Source organism: Apodemus sylvaticus, chromosome 6, assembly GCF_947179515.1.
Source record: "Apodemus sylvaticus chromosome 6, mApoSyl1.1, whole genome shotgun sequence".
Classification (NCBI taxonomy): domain Eukaryota; kingdom Metazoa; phylum Chordata; class Mammalia; order Rodentia; family Muridae; genus Apodemus; species Apodemus sylvaticus.
The window spans coordinates 60328688-60348222 of record NC_067477.1 but is presented as its reverse complement, the minus strand read 5'-3'; positions in this window follow the sequence as shown (position 1 = coordinate 60348222).

Sequence of the window (19535 nt, the reverse complement as noted above, 5' to 3'; positions counted from 1 at the left end):
TCATATTGAGGCCCTACAAGGCCATCCTCTGCTACATATGCTGTTGGATGTCCCTCCATGTGCACTCCTTGGTTGGTGGTTTAGTCACTGGGAGCTTTGGGAGGATTTGGTTGGTTGATATTGTTGTTCTTATTATGGGGTCATAAACCCCTTTAGTACCTTCAGACCTTTCTTTAAATCATCCACTGGGGACCCGGTGCTCAATTCAATGGATTGCTGCCAGCATTTATCTCTCTATTTGTCCGGCTCTGGCAGAGCCTCTCAGGAGACAGCTATATCAGCCTCCTATCAACAAGCACTTCTTGGCTTCGGCAATAATGAAGGGGTTTTGTGTCTGTATATGGGGTGCATCCCCAGGTCAGGAAGTCTCAGGATGGCTTTTCCTTCAGGCCCTGCTCAATACTTTATCTCTGTATTCTTCCCATTACATAAGTATTTTGTTTTCACTTCTAAGAAGGACTTTGGTCTTCTAAACTGTGGTCTTCCTTTTTCTTGAGCTTTATGTGGTCTGTAAATTGTATCTCGGATATTCCAAGCTTTTGGGGTAATATCCATTATCAGTGAGTGCAAACAATGTGTGTACTTTTCTGATTGGGTTACCTCACTCAGAATGACACTTTCTAGCTCCATCCATTTGACTAAGAATTTCTTGACATCATTGTTTTTAATAGTTGAGTAGTATTCCATTGTGTAAATGTACCACATTTTCTGTATCCATTCCTGTGTTGTAGGACATTTGGGTTCTTTACAGGTTCTGGCTATTAAAATATGGCTGCTATGAACATAGTGGAACATACGTCCTTATTATATGTTGGAGAAACTTTTGGGTATATGACTAAGAGTGGGATAGTTGGGTCCTCAGATATCACAATGTACAATTTTCTGAGGAACTGCCAGACAGATTTCCAGAGTAGTTGTATCAGCTTTCAATCCCACCACCAATGAAGGAGTATTCCTGTTTATCTACATCATTGTCAGCATCTGTTGTCACCTGAGTTTTGGATCTTAACCATTCTGACTGGCGTGAGGTGGAATTTCCAGGCCATTTTGATTTGCATTTTGCTGATGACTAAGGGTGTTGAACATTTCTTTAGGTGCTTCACAGCCATTCAGTATTCCTCAGTTGAGAATTCTTTGTTTAGTCCTCTACCCCATTTTAATAGGGTTATTTGGTTCTCTGGAGGACTGCCTTCCTGAGTTCTTTGTATATATTGAATAATAGCCCTCTATCAGATGTAGGATTGGTAAAGATCTTTTCCCAATCTGTTCATTGCCATTTTGTCCTAATGACAGTGTCCTTTTCCTTACAGAAGTTTTGCATTTTTATGAGGTTCTATCTATCTATTGTTGATCTTAGAGCATAAGCCATTGGTGTTCTGTTCAGGAAATTTCCCCCTGTATCCATGCGTTCAAGGCTTTTCTTCATTTTCTTTTCTATTAGATTCAGTATATCTGGTTTTATGTAGAGTTCCTTGATCTACCTTTACTTGAGATTTGCACAGGGAGATAAGAATGCATTGATTTGCGTTCTTCTACAGGTTGACTGCCAGTTGATCTAGAACCATTTATTGAACATGCTCTTTTTTCCACTGAATGTGTTTAGCTTCTTTGTCAAATATCAAGAGACCATAGTTTTGTGGGTTTATTTCTTGGTGTTCAATATTGCTGGCTACCTTGATCTACTTGCCTGCCTCTGTACCTGGGGTCACTTTAGATTGTATCATATCATCTACAAGTAGTGATATTTTGACTTCTTTACTTTCATTTTGTATTCCTTTGACCTCCTTTTGTTGTTTAATTGCTCTAGCTAGAATTTCAAGTACTATATTGAATAGATAGTGGGAGAGTGGCCACATTAAATAGGCTGTGATTTTAATGGGATTAATTCAAATTTTTCTCATTTACTTTGATGTCAGCTACTGGTTTGCTGTATATTGCTTTTACCATGTTTAGTTATGGGATTTCAATTCCTGATCTTTCCAAATATTTTAGCATGAAAGTGAGTTGAATTTTCTCACATGCTTTCTCAGTGTCTAAATGAGATGATCATGTGGTTTTCTTCTTTGAGTTTGTTAATATATTGGATTACGTTGCAGGATTTCCATATGTTGAACCATCCCTGGATCCCTGGGATGAAGCTTACTTCATCATGATGGATGATCTTTTTGATGTGTTCTTGGATTTGGTTGGCATGAATTTTATTGAGTATTTTTGCATTATTTGGTCCATAGTTCCTTCATTGTTGGATCCTTGTGTGATTTTGCTACCACTGTATCTATGTCTTCATAGTATAAATTGGTAGTGTTCCTTCAGTTTCTATTTTGTGGAATAGTTTGAAAAGTATTGCTATTTGGTCTTCTTTGAAGGTCAGGTAGAATTCTGCACTAAACCCATCTGATCCTTGACTTTGTTTAGTTGGGAGACTTTTAATGACTGTTTCTATTTCTCCAGGGGTTATTGGACTGTTTAGATGGTTTATCTGAACCTGATTTAACTTTGGTACCTGGTATCTGTCTAGAAAATTGTCCATTTCATCCAGGTTTTCCAGTTTTGTTAAGCATTAGATATAGTATTTCCTGAAGACCCTGCTTTACAACTCCTGGGCCTATCTCCAAAAGATGCTCCAACATACAACAAGGACAGATTCTCTACTATGTTCATAGCAGCCTTATTTATAATAATCAGAAGCTGGAAAGACACCATATATACTTCAAGAGAGATATGGATACAGAAAATTTCATACATTTACACAATGGAGTACTACTCCGCTATTAATAACAAGCACTTCATGAAATTCTAAGGCAAATGGATGGAACTAGAAAATATCATCCTGGATGAGGTAACCCAGTTTTAAAAAAACCACACACACACATACACACACACACACACACACATACACATGGCATGCACTCATTGATAAGTGGATATTAGCACAAAAGCTCTGTACTGGCTGGTTTTGTGTGTCAACTTGACACAGGCTGGATTTATCACAGAGAAAGGAGCTTTAGTTAGAGGAAGTGCCTCCATGAGATCCAGCTGTGGGGTGTTTCCTCAATTAATGATCAAGGCAGGGGCTCTTGTGGGTAGTACCACCTCTAGGCTGTTATTCTTGGGTTCTATAAGAGAGCAGGCTGAGCAAGCCATGGGAAGCAAGCCAGTAAGAAATATCCCTCCATGGCCTCTGCATTAGCTCCTGCTTCTTGACCTGCTTGAGTTCCAGTCCTGATCTCCTTTGATGATAAAACGAAATTTGGAACTATAAGCTGAATAAATCCTTTTCTCCCCAACTTGCTTCTTGGTCATGATGTTTGTGCAGGAATGGAAACCCTGATGAAGACAAGCTCAGAATAACCAAGAGACGATTCATAGACCACATGATGGTTAAGAAGTAAGACTAAAGTGTGGATACTTGGATCTTTCTTAGAAGAAGAAACAAAATACTCACAGGAATAAATATGGAGACAAAGTGTAGAACAGAGACTGAAGGAAAGATCATCCAGAGATTGCCCATCCTGGAGATCCATCCCATATACAAACACCAAACAAAGACACTATTGTGGATGCCAAGAAGTGCTTGCTGATAGGAGGCTGATATAGTTGTCTCCTGAGAGGCTCTGCCAGAGCTCGACAAATACAGAAACAGATACTCAAAGCTAACCATTGGACTGAGCAAGATCATCCAAGATTGGTGACTGACTGGCCCTAATAGATGAGTTACTGAATGGACTGAAGGAGCTGAAGGGATTTTCAGCCTTAAAGAAAGAACAAAATTTTCAATCAACTAGAACCCCCAGATAGGCCAAGAACTGAACCACCAACCAAAGAGTGATATGAGGGACCCAGGACTCCAGTGCATGTGTAGCAGAGGATGGCCCTGTTGAGCATCAGTGGGAGGAGAGGCCCTTGGTCCTGTGAAGGCTAGATACCCCAGTTTAGGGAATGCCAGAGCATGGAGGTGGCAGTAGGTGGGAGGGTGGGTGAATGTTCTCATAAAATCATGTGGAGGGGGTATGTGATAGGGTTTGGGGGGCAGGAAAGGGAATAACATGAAAGTAAATAAAGAAAATGTCCAAGAAAAAGGGAAAAAAAGGGTATTTGGGTAGCTCAAATTTGTCTGTATGCTCTGTTTTGTTATTCTTTCTTAGTTTCTTTGTTTGGACACAAATTTCGATCAATAGGGAATGGAGAATTGATATGAACAGAACTGGGCTTATATGTTTTTTGATGAATTAAAGAAACAGATTTGTATCTTTCCCCAGACATGTTCAAAATGAAAGGCTGCAAAATTAAGTAAAGTAAGAAAAGATGCAAGAAAGAAATGGGCTCTTCACTAGAGATTTATAATTTTTTATATCACATATTATTAATTGGCCCTGAATCTTAACAGATAAACTATTATAAGGCTAATTATCCACATTATTTTAGCTTAACTAAACAGTTTCTATCTATTAATCTTACAGAAAGTTTATTTTATAATATATGATTGATCTGACATTTTAATTATGCATTTAAATTAGCTAGGCTTTTAGTTATCATTTTTGATCTCTAGATTTTAAGCTTATGCTAGAATATTTCATTTTAGTGTCTACATTATTCGTTATTCAATTTTTTTCATTTTTTTCAGATGATATTGGTTACATAGATTAGTCTAGCCTTAAATGGACAATGTAGGCTATGCCCAATTCTTCCCAAACAGCCTCTGGAATGTTGAGAATACAAGCAAGCATCAACATGCCCCACTAATCTAGGATATTTTAAATGACTAATTTTCAGACCACAGACTAGAACTTCCTAGGAGGTAATGTTCTGAATTTATTTTAACTGTGATAGAGTCAACACACTTAAACTAATAAAAAATATCTTAATACCAGCCTAAAATGTGATTGATTTTAGAAGATATGAGATTTTCCTATGATTAGAAAGTAAAATTTTGGGGGTAGTTCCACATGCCTATGTGTGTAGTCCTGTGGATATAATTTTTATCACTCACAAAAGGACTCCATAAGTTAATTTGAAATAGTTCAAATGTGTGTGTGTGTGTGTGTGTGTGTGTGTGTGTGTGTGTGTGTGTATGCTATACATGCAAATTTGGTTACTCAGGATATTGTCGTACTTTCTGTAAAGAGCTAAGATAACAGAAGTTTCCTCTTAATTTGCCCATCTGGTTGACACAGAAGCAGCAGTGTGCTGTTGCTGCTTCTGGAACTTAGTTCTCACCTCAGTGTTGGCAGCCACTAGCACAGCAGGCTGTGGGGCATGTGGCTCAGAGTCATGGAAATGGTCCGACATCATGTAGACCGAGGCATTCTGTGAGCATGAATTTTCTATTTGAGTGACTTGACGGTCTCTACAACTGGTGTCAACAGGAACAGAAAGTAAGAAGCCCTGTCATGTAAATATATTTGCTCTGAGCTCTCCCCAAATGTGAAAACTCTCATTCCTCACAGATTTTGTATAGAAGCCCGTGAGTGAAACAGCTGTTGTTTTGTAGGACGTGGTACACAGCTCGAGGCATGTGACATTTTAAAAGCAAACAAAGCAAAAACTATTTAAAAAGGAATGTCTATCATCATTTGCTAAATTTATAAATCAAATGTTTTGAGTTCACCAAATTAAAATACATAAATAATTGGTAATTCCCTATAGAAATGACTAGAAAATTACAATGTGACAATTTATTTTGTGTTCCTTTGATGGTACTTGAAATGCATATACATAGAAAAAAGTAGTAGCAAGTTTCAATTTCAAAATGAAAATAAAATAGTGTAAATATTTTAATCACCTTTCAAATTTTCTTGGACTAATATTTAGTGGCACATATTTAAATTAAGAAATAAAAAAAAAAAGTCCAGTGAGATGGCTTATCTAGTAAATGCATTCGCTGCCAAGCCTGAGCACCTGAATTTATTTCCATGGTCCACATGGTCAAGAGAGAGAATCAATTGCCATGAACTGTCTTCTCTTGTTTGCTCTGTGGCAGGCACACACACACACACACACACACACACACACACACATGTAATAAATAATCTAATCATAATAAAATACTTAAATTGTGATAATCAAAGATAGAAGACATTTTTCTCTCTTTTATACAGAAACCATTTATTTGTGAAGAGTGTTAGGCATCTGGAATGGATGCTAAGGATGGTTTTATATGCTTAAAATGACACAATCTCCTTACATATGACTGTGCAATGGATTCTGCCTATTTTACTTTAAGAGATGTGGCAAAGTCACACCCTGATTTGATAATGGTGTTTTATATCATACAGTTATTCTTTCCTTCACTACTTTAATTCTGAAGTTCTAGTAACTAGTGAAATATTTTCTGTAGATATTCATATAAAATAATAAAATCCTTTACTTTTATTTTTGATTTATTTATAAAAGATTTTTGCAGTGTGGTTTCACAAGAATATTTACAGACTAAGTAAATTCTTCCTATAACATTCATAGTTTCAATACTTCCATAATGATGATAAAACGAAGCTTATAACATTTTGAATGGGGCATATTTCTTTTTCATTTTATTTTGAAACTTTACGTATTTTGTCATGTAAATGTAAAAATAAACTAAATTGTACTTAAAACATTGCTCCTGCTTATGATTTTAGCTTTATATTCTCAGCTCTAAAATGTCTATTTATCATAAAGCAAATATCTATTTAAAAAATCAAAAATACCTGTTTATCAAGTATCAAAATATGCTATACAAGAAGAATTATCTGAAGGGTGACTTTAAGTACAACTCCCCCAAATGCCTAGAAAACTCTTGATGGGCAAACTTCGCCCCACTTCTCTAAACCAAGAAAGAGGGTACAAAATTTCAGTTTTCCATAGAATTCTTGGCCTTTTCTGCCTGCAGGTGGATGTATAATCACCTCAGGTTCTGATGGCTTGACTGCTACTGAGTTCCCAGATGCACATCAGCTGGCTTTTCAAACTACTGTTATAAACAGCAGCAAGCCAGAACAAGGCACTCAATTCCCAGAAAGCAGCATTTTCTGCAGTTGGTAAATGTCCTTTGCTGACATATGCATGAGAAATAAGAGATTTCAGAGGAAGAGGGTTTTTTCCAAAAGGTCAGTACCCACTCATGGTCAAGCTGGCCAGACGTTGGAACCCTGTTCCCATAAATGAGAGAGCAATTGGGATAGTCATAGTATTGTCCTTGCCTGTGACCTTTCTGCTTTTCAAAATTCATTTCCGAGCTCACATCAGAACCCGAATGACAGATTTTGTCCCAAAGAGCAACCTGTTTATGGTAGCAAATATTTTTATTAACTATATAAATCTATTTAGTGAGAGAGTGATATGAAAGTTGGATCCTATTAAAATAGCAGCAAAAGCACATGATAGCATAAAAAGATATTCTCTTATGGTGTTTCACTTTATAGCGACATTTTATGTGAAACAAATATTTTAAACATACAGAAAAATTTGAAGGATGATACCTGTACTCATTTGTTGGGAAAAGCAGATCAAAGTTGAAGATTTCTCTCAATAATTCCATTAATTGCTACGAAAATAATTGTGATACTCTCACATGTAACTAGTAATGCATTTTCTAAAACCTATGGCCCCCTCACTTGGTTCACAAGTTGCTAAAGCCAGGCATTTTGAACTTTGGATCTGTCTCTTTCACACTTGGTCAGAGCCCACACCTATTTGCATCAGCACACTAATCATTTAGGCAATGTGTTTTACAAAGGTGATAGATAATTAATGCTCTGATTTCCCCTTCAAGAGACTTCCCCTTATGGAAGAGACTAACTAAGGCATTTTACTCTCAGCATTTACAGTGTCCTACTAGATCTCCCTCGAAGCAACAAAAAGTCTGTTGTCATTCTTCTAATATCATCATCACCCTGGATTCTTAGAAAAGTGGAGACTTCATCTCATAACACAGTGATGTGGGGATACATCTCAAGTCTGAGGAAAATTTCCAGAAGCATACAACTTCTTCCTTGAGGCAGAACCAGAAATGATAAAATAATCAAGAAGTTTCTAGTCTGGTCAATGCTGTTTAATTATTTCTTGCCCACACTCTTCATTTATATAGCCTTTCCATTCAAATTAGCCCCCAGAGTTGAGCTGAAATAATTCATTGACATATTCTCCAAATTACCATTTAGATAAAAAGAACAAAAACAAAACAAAAAATATTTCCCGACTTTTAATTATTGCATTAGTTGGTATTATTTGAGGTAACTATTCCAATCAAACATGTAGGAACTTCCAGTGAAGAGACTCTTGTCTATGACTGCTGCTGCATAGTAACTATTTTCTTGTGGAAATCTATAGTTATCAACTCAAATGATTAATGGTTCCTTTGTGTAATCCCAAGGTAAGTATGGACAAGGAGTTGATAAAGAACACAAATGCCTGCCCAGTGCACTACACAATAATCATTTCTAACCCTCCTTTGTTTTTCTGGACTTCTTTCACTACAAAATTATTCACTTATTTTATCATAGTCTCAATTAGGGTAACAAATAATGCCACGTTTTTGCACAGAACTTCACACAGATTTAGACAAAATATATTTTCTTTTTCTTTTTCTATTAATTTTATATCTCAATTTACTTTAAAAAGACAAAAATTTTGCTTGCATTTATGTCTGCTCATCACATATGTGCCTGGTCCTGTGGAGGTCAGAAGAAATTGTCAGATCCCCTCAAAAAGGAATAACAGACAGCTGTGAGCCACACTATGTGTGTGTCCTGGGAATTAAGCTTAAGTCCTCTGCAAGAGCAACCAGGAAGTTAACCACTGACATATCACTCTGTCCTTGTCAGAATATATTTTATGCCATAAGATAAACAGTCCATTCCAGTTCCTGTATATTTAGATTGGTCCTTCCAGTTCTTGATGTTATGCCAAAAACAAAAATCAATGCAAATTATCAGTTATTTGTCAGTGTTTGATAAAAGACTTAAAGCCAGGAATCTGCTTCAAACTTTTATTTTATCTTCACTTACCTCAGTCAGCATATTTTTACCATTCTTAAAAACTTAAAAATTCAGCACTACAAAAATCATGTATGTAAAACTTGTTCTAAGTGTACCCAGTAAAATTTGCTTATGGTGCATATAAACCATATGCTATAGTGTAAATATTCATTTTCTAAGTTTAATTTAGTGTTTTTTTGAACACATGTGGGGGGGTATGCATGTGTATGCATGTGTACACATGTGTAGATGTTGCAAGTGTTTTGGTGTATGTGTGAGAGAGATGTCAGAGTGAGTGTGATGGCATATATGAGTATATTGATCAGAAGTCAAATATATGGAACAGATTTTTTTCCTACCTTCATATTAGCTCCAGGAGTACAACTAAGCTAGTCAGGATTTTACAGAAAGTGACATTTATCTGCTAACTCTCAATACACAGATTTGTTTGTAAATACAATTAAGCTGTGGTTAATACTTGTTTAGATGACTAAGAACAATATATTTTATATATGGTGTAATTAACAGTCAAATAGTTGTTTAATACAGTTTTGAAATATAAATTTTTTCTAGGATAATTACTTATTAAGCACTAGTACTGTTTTTTTCTTTTAAATCATGTCATATTTAACATCTGATGTATTACTGACTGCATCATTTAGTCTACTCTCATAACATCCATGATTAGTGAGATTATCAGTAAAGGTGCACAGTTCTATTAGTGTATGATTGGATTGGCGCTTTTTTCCACATTTTGACTTAAAACCTCTGCTCATTAACTGTGTTATCACTGAGTGTGGAGCTTCTGGAGAAAACGTTGGGAATAGCTGACTTCACAACAATAGCAAAACAAAAACAACAACAATAAAAAATAAAACAACCATTATCAGTGTGATTTTGAGTTTTGGATTTGGAAGAAAGTTTTTGTATTTGTGTTTTTAGATAAGATGATTTAGTGCCTAAACATCTTCTAGAGTTATATGATCAGATATGATGAAGGGAGAGCCCCAGAGGACTAGATTCCAGAGATGTAAACAAAATATGTATCTTGATGATACAAAAACTTTGTTTTTAGATTTTTGTATTACAGAATACAAAACCTTGGAGAGTCTCATCATCAGACTTACTGAACTGACCTGCTTTGAGCTCCCAATCTCTTGCACGGTCAGCAGGATTCAGTCAGGACACAAACATCGCAGACTAAGACTAAAATAATCATTGGTATGGCCTTCTTAAGGCCAACAAACTCCCCCATTTTCCTTACACTTCTTCCCTTCAAAGATATCTCAATGCCCATATTCAGCATGAAGAAGTTATGAAGAGTAGCCACCCCAGTTCTCTGGACTTGCGGGTCTAAAGGGTGGTATTCTAGTTGTCTTTCTGGGGAATGATGAAATGGTCATAATTGGAAGAAGGAGGAAATAGCTAGAATTGATTGTGAAATCATAATCGCATTTTGGAGAAATCTTTACATTAGTTACTAAATTGAAGTCATAATTTCTTATTTTGGTACAGAATTTATTTTGATACAGAATCAAGGATATCATTGGTGTAAATCTCTTCTATTTATGCAAAAAATTTAAAAGTACAAGGCTTAGATCCAGTCCTTCTACAATGTCATTACAAAGAGATCTGAGATATTTAAGTCGTGAGTTAAAGGCCAAATAGCAAGTTCATGGTCCTGACTTCATTTTTAGGGTGTCTTCAGATAATTTAATTAGAAATACTTGAGAGTAGTTAACAAACAATGGTCCAGATTTACATAGATATTTTTGTTTTTCAAAAACATCAGAAATCCACAGAATTTGACATTTAATGTTATTTATTCTTTTGTTCTTGACCCATATCTGCTCCTAGCAGCTCCCTTTTTGTGGATTCTAAGAACAAATAGAGCATCTCTACCTTCAGGTGAGGTAGTATACTGTGGCTAGGTGGCTACTGGGCAGAAATTGCCTATATCTCCTGCAGACCTGTACCATTCTTGAGAGGACACAAGCTACAGGTTAGACAGCCTAGTTCTGCTGAAATAGAATAAGGTAGTCCTTAATAATTCCTTTTCTTCAAATGGCTGGGCAAGTAGGTTAAAGACTGATGCTCCAACTTCCTGACTTACTGGAGCTGTATGGGTAGGCACCTGTCTCCACAACTTGTCACAGTTGTGGAAGCTGAGTTAGGATTCCTGTATTTTTCATTAATGTTGCTTGTTCTGAGATTTCTGATGGGTTTAAAGACTACTTATTTTCTCATGGCCAACTCAGGCTATTTAACATTGAGAAAATATATTTGAGAAGATAGTTCTTAGATAGAATACAAGCTAAACCAGGACATATCATATGGATTTATAAGTTTTAAGTTAGGATAGATGACAGAGTGTTCTATTTAATAGTCAAAGATGATGAATGGATGTTAGGTGTATCTTATACTTTATAAATTAAAAATGGTACTAAAAATAAAACAACTATTTCCTAATCCCAATATATGAATAGTAATGCTTTATTGGAAGATTATATCAGTGGTAATGGATTGACTAACTGGAAAGAAAGATCTAGTATTATAGTGTGTGTTATAGGTTTCCAAATAATTCATTTGTGTTCTTAGTCAAATGTCATGTCTAAAGAGAAACATTCTAATATTATGGAGCTATTGGGTCTCTACGAACTCTTTTGTTTTTCTTGTGAAACACCAAGGTGGCTCTGTAGTCTTTCCAGAGACTCACTAGTGAAGTTTTCTGAATATGATCTGTATGGGTAGGCACCTGTCTCCACAACTTGTCACAGTTGTGGAAGCTAAGTTAGGCTTCCTGTATTTTTCGTTAATGTTGCTTGTTCTGAGATTTCTGATGGGTTTAAAGACTACTTATTTTCTCATGGCCAACTCAGGCTATTTAACATTGAGAAAATATATTTGAGAAGATAGTTCTTAGATAGAATACAAGCTAAACCAGGACATATCATATGGATTTATAAGTTTTAAGTTAGGATAGATGACAGAGTGTTCTATTTAATAGTCAAAGATGATGAATGGATGTTAGGTGTATCTTATACTTTATAAATTAAAAATGGTACTAAAAATAAAACAACTATTTCCTAATCCCAATATATGAATAGTAATGCTTTATTGGAAGACTATATCAGTGGTAATGGATTGACTAACTGGAAAGAAAGATCTAGTATTATAGTGTGTGTTATAGGTTTCCAAATAATTCATTTGTGTTCTTAGTCAAATGTCATGTCTAAAGAGAAACATTCTAATATTATGGAGCTATTGGGGTCTCTACGAACTCTTTTGTTTTTCTTGTGAAACACCAAGGTGGCTCTGTAGTCTTTCCAGAGACTCACTAGTGAAGTTTTCTGAATATGATCTCTGTTACAAAAGAAGAGTATCCTTTGTCGTTGACACTGTTTGAGAGCCTCCAGCACTGAAGTGACAACAGAATATAAAACAACAGAGACAATTCAGCTACTGCACTAGCAGGGAACATTAAGAGTTTGAGTTGGCTTGGAAGTACCACAGTTCACCAAATCTGTAAAGGGTAGGGCAGGGAACATCTTGAACAAAGTAAAGACTAAATTGGTCAGAGTGATATGTTGCCATCTTCCAACTTTAAGAAAATAATTAAGCTATATAGCCTAGAAATTGATAAACATTTGAAATGCAATGAAAAATATAGTCAATTAAAAAATTTTAAAAAAATTAAAGGAAAAGTACCTATGAGAAATGATTTAGTATTTAACAGGGTTTCTTTCTGTGCTATACAAATGGGTCTTTACATATTCTTATTTAAAAAATTTAAAATATTTTTGAGTGATTTTAAGTTACTTAACTTTTTTGTAAAGATCAATTCATTTATTTCATCAAATCCATGGGATTTGATGCATTGTAATCTAACCTACATCCCTAGGCATAATTTTATGTCTTATTGATTCAAAATGTGGACTACCATTGCTCTAGGTATAGAATTCTGTCTCTTTTATTACTTATTTTTCTGCCTTTATTTGCTATAAAAGAATATAGCAAAAATGGTAGTTCCATATTTTGCTTTATTACATATAACTCTAAAATTAATATTTCAACTCAATTGTACAGTTGTTTTATAAATATTGAACCATTTGCAAATTTTTATTGAATAGAATATAAATACATAGGAACACAGAAAGTATAAATACATGTTATAGTTAAAACAAAGAATATACTCAAGATAAATAATGCCTGTGTTAAAGATTATACCACCAAATCTTCGAATTGACTAAAATAATTTAGACTGTCTAGACAAACAAGTGTAATGTAATAAAGTCACAGTGAAATACTAATAAAATAACAAAAATATTAAGAACAATGTTAACTTCAGACATAAAGGATTTATTTAGTTAATAGTCTTAGTCTCTTAGTTATTATGTATCTTAGTTACTGTTGAATTGCTGTGCAAGTCATAAAAGGCAAGTCATAAAAGAAAATATTTAATTGATGGTTTACTTACAGCTTCTGAATATTGATCTATCTAATTTTGCCATGGTGGAAGCGGAGTGAGGCAACATGCAATCAGGAATCGGGAGCTGAAGATGCACCTGAGAGCTTTATATCATGAACCACAGAGAGCAGGAGGTGGAGAGGGGAAATAAAATAAAACCTGAAACTCTACCTTCAGTGATACCCTCAGTAAATGTCCACACCTTCTAATCCTTTCAAACAGTGAACAAAGCACTCAAATATGTGAGCTAGAGATAGCCATTTTTATTAAAACTACCACTCTAACATCTATCAATTCTCCCTCCCCCCTCTCTTTCTCTTTCTCTTTTCTTTCTATTATTTATTATCTACCTTTCTGTCTACTATATACCTTTCATTATCTAGATGTATTGCTATTTTTCTGTATTTTTAATATAAAATTAATTATGTTTATGAAACGTATATATGAAATTCAGGGGTATGTATATATACTCATACAAAATTTAAGAATAGATTATATATTTTGTTATATGAAAATATGACTTATAATTTTGTTGACAGTTGGATTGTATGCTTAATAGCCAATATAGAAAGTTTCCACATTGTATTCTATTGGTTTGAGTGTCTATTCATAAACTGATTATTTAACAAAGCATTCTGACCTTTATAATGTTTGATCATGACTTTCCCCTGTTTTTTTCAGTTTGATTCAATTCTTTTCTTTATTAAATTATGGATTTCTTTAAATGTAGCCAGAAATTCTTTGCTGAAATCTGCAGGAACATTTCATCATTTTATGAACTGATTTTTTTCCTCTATAATAAGTATTATATTTCAAGCATGGTTATAGTCTTCCATGTAAAAGAAGATCAAAGGTTTCCTTTATATAGGCTAAGACTATGGAATCAGAGTAAGAAAAAATAGATGTAGTCTTAAAGACAGAAACAAATGACAAGCTTGTAAATCCACAGAGAGGTTGGAAGGTCACTGAAAAACAAGCCATGGCTCATGGCGTCAGGCTGGACAGGACTGAGTTACACATTTCTCTTTCTGAAAGAGGGAGTTCAGCTTTCAAGAGTAACAGAAGAAAAGAATGACAATGCCATAGCTTCAGAGTGCTCAAACTGAAATCCTCATTTTGTCCTGCTACATGACTTAGACTGCAATGATGCAGGGCCATGTTGAGAGAGGAGGGAGAAATCTTTTACCTTTCTTCATATGATTGTGTTGTCATTGTCTTAATTTGCCAGGCTCTTTTTTTTTTGTTTGTTTTCTTGAATAGTTCTCCACAATTATTTGTTATAATCCACAAAGCTTCTCATATCTATTCCTCAAATAACTATGCAACTTCCCTGTATCTATTTGATTTGAATATCTCGGGACATCACATTTCCCCAATAACTACTTTGCCAAGGGCATGGATGATTGCTTCATCTCATTGAAAGTACAGTTACTGGAGAAAAAATGTTCACAATAAATCAACTTGTCTGTGAGATTCCCTGGGAGTCGTCATGGTACTGTTTAATTGAAAAGCTATAAGATACTTAACAGACTATGTTGACAGTGACAAAAACCTATTTAAAGCACACTCAACAAGTTGAAAAGAAGAAGAGGGGTGAAATTCTGTCTACTGGCAGGAATTTATTAGTTCAGTTCAGTTCAGAAAAAGACTAGGTGTCTCTCTGGGAAAGGATAAGAGTTGCAGGTAGACCTGCATTGTCTCCATCTGTTGCAAACAGAAGTTACATTATGAATGGTGACAGTTATACTTATCTGGAAGCATATATTTTGAATGTATTTATGTAATATTTTAGTTTAGTAAAGTGACTTTATATTTTGTTAATTTTCCCATACCAGGTATAATTTCTATCTTGATGAGGCTTAAGTATATTAATAGATCTGTTGAATATTTCCAAGGTATGCATGCTACTACTACAGTCTTTGAATTATCCCCTGATTCTGGTCTTTGTTGTAGTTCATAGGCCTCACAGTTGGATGGGGTATTTATTGCTTTGCTTCTTTGGAAGCTTGCATGAAAACTGATCCACAGAAGAAAGTATTCAAGTTAGTTGCAGCACATATCCTCAGAACCCTGTGCTTGAAGTGTATGGTGATTAATGAAATGGTGACTTAACTTTTACCTTTGGGCCAACTGAAAGCAGGAATGGCCTGCAGGTTTGAAAAGTTTCTTGGCCACTCATGAGTTAAAATTCAAAAGATGGTTTCTCTAGCTGAGTGTAATAGATTTGTTAGATGATATTTGGCTATTAGAAGAAGCATTGTCAGCATACATGAGACAATTTAATCTAAATTATATATATATGTAAAATCTAAATTATATGTAATATATAAAATCTAAATTATATATTTTTAAACTCTCTCTCTCTCTCTCTCTCTATATATATATATATATATATATATATATAATCACCTCCTTTTCTCTCATTTTCTCAGATCAATTTCATCTTTTTGTTGCCCTCTTTAGTGCCCCTCATCCTCTTCCATGGCAAGATTTCATTTTACTTTCCTAGTTTCTGCAGTTCTTCCCAGATATATACTTTTATTTGAAAACTTAAAGTTAGGAACCTGTAATGAGAAAGAATATGCAATATTTGTATTTCTGGGTCTGGGATACCTCACTCTTTATGATTTTTCTTGTTCTATTTATTTACTGGCAATGTTTAATTTTTCATTATTGATGATTAGTTTTAAATAGTGTATATGTATGACATTTATCCATTTGCCAGCTGAAAGACACTTTGGTTGTTTCCATTCCCTAACTATTGTGTATATAGCAGCGATCAGCCATGGCTGATCAAGAATCTGTGGAGTATGCTGGCCAGTCCTTTGTCCACATGCCAAGTAGCAGCATAATTTGATCATATGCATGATTTACTTTTAGATATTTGATAATCACTCCTGCTACTTTCCACAATAAATACCTCAATGTGCAACCCCACCAAAGGTGAATATGGGTTCCATTTTTCCCACACCCTCTTCAGCTTTTGTTATGTGTTCTTTTATTGATCTTTGCCATTCTGACCGATTAAAACATGGAATCTAAAAGTTGCTTTGCCAAAATTGATAGGGACCATGAACTCTTTTATTGAAATATTTCTTAGCCATTTATCCTTTTGAGAACTTTCTTTGGTACATTTTATGAATGGATCATTGTCCTTTGTAAAAAAAAAATAGTTCTTTATGTGTTTTAGATAAATCCTTGTCATAAATATAAGTGATAAAGATTATCTCTCATTGTGAGGGCTCACTCTCTACCTAGATTATGATTCTTTAACTCTGCCTGTTTCTTTTTTAATTTAGTTTTATGAAATCCCACTTGCCAGTTGTTGCAATTGCTGAGTAAACTGAGTCTTATTAAGAAAATCCTTCCCTACACATACATTGTGTGAGGCACTGACTATATGTTTTTCTAGCAGTTTCATTGTTTCAGATTTCACATTTAGGTCTTTGATCCAATTCAAGATAGTTTCTTTGTGCAAGGTAACAGATAAACTATAAATTAATTATTTTATTTGATGACATCCAGTTTTTCCAGAAATGTGTGTTGAAGATACTTTTCTCCAGCTTATGTTTTTGGCATTTTTGTTAAATATTAAATGCTTTAAGCTATGTGTACTCAAGTTTAAGTCTTCAATTTGTTCTACTCTTCAACATATATATATATATATATATATATATACATAAATGTATATATGTTCTGTCAATACTATAATTGTTTTAATTACTATATTTCTTTTATATAACTTAACATCTTATAATCCATGTAGCATTGTTTATTTTGCATGTTTCCATACGAATTTTATAACAGTTTATTATAAATCTATGAGAAATGAGATAGAGGTTTTAATTGGGATTACAATGAATCTGCAATCAATTTTGGCAAAATGATTATTTTCACAGTTGATTCTATCAGTCCATGTGGTTCATGGGGAAGTTGGACAAATCTGAAGAATAGTTGTCCAATTTGAACTATCTTAACTTCATTTGTGTGATATTGATAGGTTTTCAGTGGTTACTCTGAAACTAGAATGGACGCTAAAATGCGGTATTAGAACAATCAACATGGTCTGAATTTGCAGACAGTTTTTGCTATCTTTAAACCTTTTCCCTGTGTCCTTTTATAGTGTATCAGTTCTGTTTGAATTACCAACACCAGTATTGGGGGTTTAAAAACAAGATACTCTCCTGACTTGCTCTATTAACTAGAATGAGAGGTCTTCAGGCTATTTGGTTGAAAATCATCTTTTGTCCAATTGTCATCAAAACAATCAAGAAAGGGTGTTTGGCTTTTAAATTTACTGCTGTATTTTCATTATGCAGTTTTAGGTAAGATAAAGTAATTCCATTCAAACTTTTATTTGATCATATTAACAAAGGTGACTGAAAATGAAGGAAAAGCAATACCCATGCTGTTAATGTCCAACTGCAGCTTTTACAATCTAGTCATTTGCCTTCAGGTTATAGCATGATATTTGAATTATCAATCCTTGACCACAAAACTTGTCTGTCTTGCCGTAACTGTCCTCAAACATCCTTATTTGTTTTTAACCTAAAGTATCATAAGTTATTTGGTAGCATAATGAGAATAGTACTTGGACAGAATTGGTAAGCTGAAGGCAAATGCAAAATGAGATGAGTTATGCATACTAGAAGGAAAAATACATCGATTAAAGGATTAGACATACCAGCTTAGTGCTTATGTATACCAGTGTATACATATACATACTGGTATATGTATGTGCAGGAATTCTTTATTGACTTGTATATGCTAAGAAAGTCTTCAAATCTACATGTTTTGTTGTATAACTCATTTTCTTTTACTCTTTGCCTCTGAGACCAACATTCATATTGTGGAGTTTCAGTAAAATATTATTCTTCTTCATTGTATTTAACTATTGATTGAGTTAGGGTTAAGAGTATTTTCACATATATACTCATAATTGGACATTAACCAGAAAGTTCAGGATAAATACGCTACATTAGAGACCCAAAGAAACTGGGTAATAAAGAGGGCCCACGGAGGATGTGAGAATCTCACTCAGAAGAGGAAATGAAATAGTCATCAGAGATGGAGAGAAAGGGGACTAGCTGGGAGAGGAGGCAAAGAGGGAATATGAGGAATATGAGGATGGTATCCCCAAAGGATGGGTTTGGGGGAGGGGCAGTAGGAGAGGGCACAGAGTGAGAATGGAAATCTGTGGGGAGCATCTCTGGGAACAACTGGAGACCTGAATTGGGGAGGCTACAGGGAGTCCATGGGGTGGCTCTGTCTGACATTCCTACCAGAGGGGAAACTGGAGACTGAAGTGGCCACATTCTAAAGACAGGCAAAACTTTCAGTGGAAGAAGGGGAACACCAACACACCCACGAAACCTTCAACCAAAAATTTGTCCTGCCTAAAAGATGCACAGGGATAAAAATGGAGCAGAGACCAAGGGAAAAGCAACAAATGACTGGCTCAACTTAAGGCCCATCCTATGTGAGAGCCAATCCCTGATACAATGAATTATACCCTGGTATGCTTGCAGACCGGAACCTAGCACGACTGTTTCCTGAGAGGCTTACCCAGAAGAGGCTTCACTATGCAGAGATCCATAACCAAACATCTGGCAGTGATCAGGGAGATGTGTGGAGGAGTTTCAGATAGAACCGAGGGAGCCAGCAGGGTCAAGGGTAGCATAAGAAGACCTTCCTGGTCAAGTAACCTGAGATCAAGGGGGCTCACAGAGACTGAACCACCAACCAAAGATCATGCAAGGAAAGTGGCCAAGTCCCTTACAAATTTGTAGCAGATATGCAGCTTGCTCTTCATGTAGATGCTCTAACAATTGAAGCCAGCCATTGTTGGCAGCCTTTGCTGCCTGCCATTGGATCATTGGATCCATTTCTGCTACCTGGATTTCCTGGTTGGGCCTCAGTGGGCGAGGAGGTCCTAAGTCTTTCTGGGACTTGATGTTCCAGGAGAGGGTGTTATCAAAGTAGGGCTTTCCTTCTTTCTGAGGAGAAGAGGAGCATATAATAGGGGGGATGGATTTGTAAGTGCGGAATTGAGAGGAGAGGGGGAGGCTGCAATTGCGATGTAATATAAATTTTAAATTATGATAAAAGGAAAT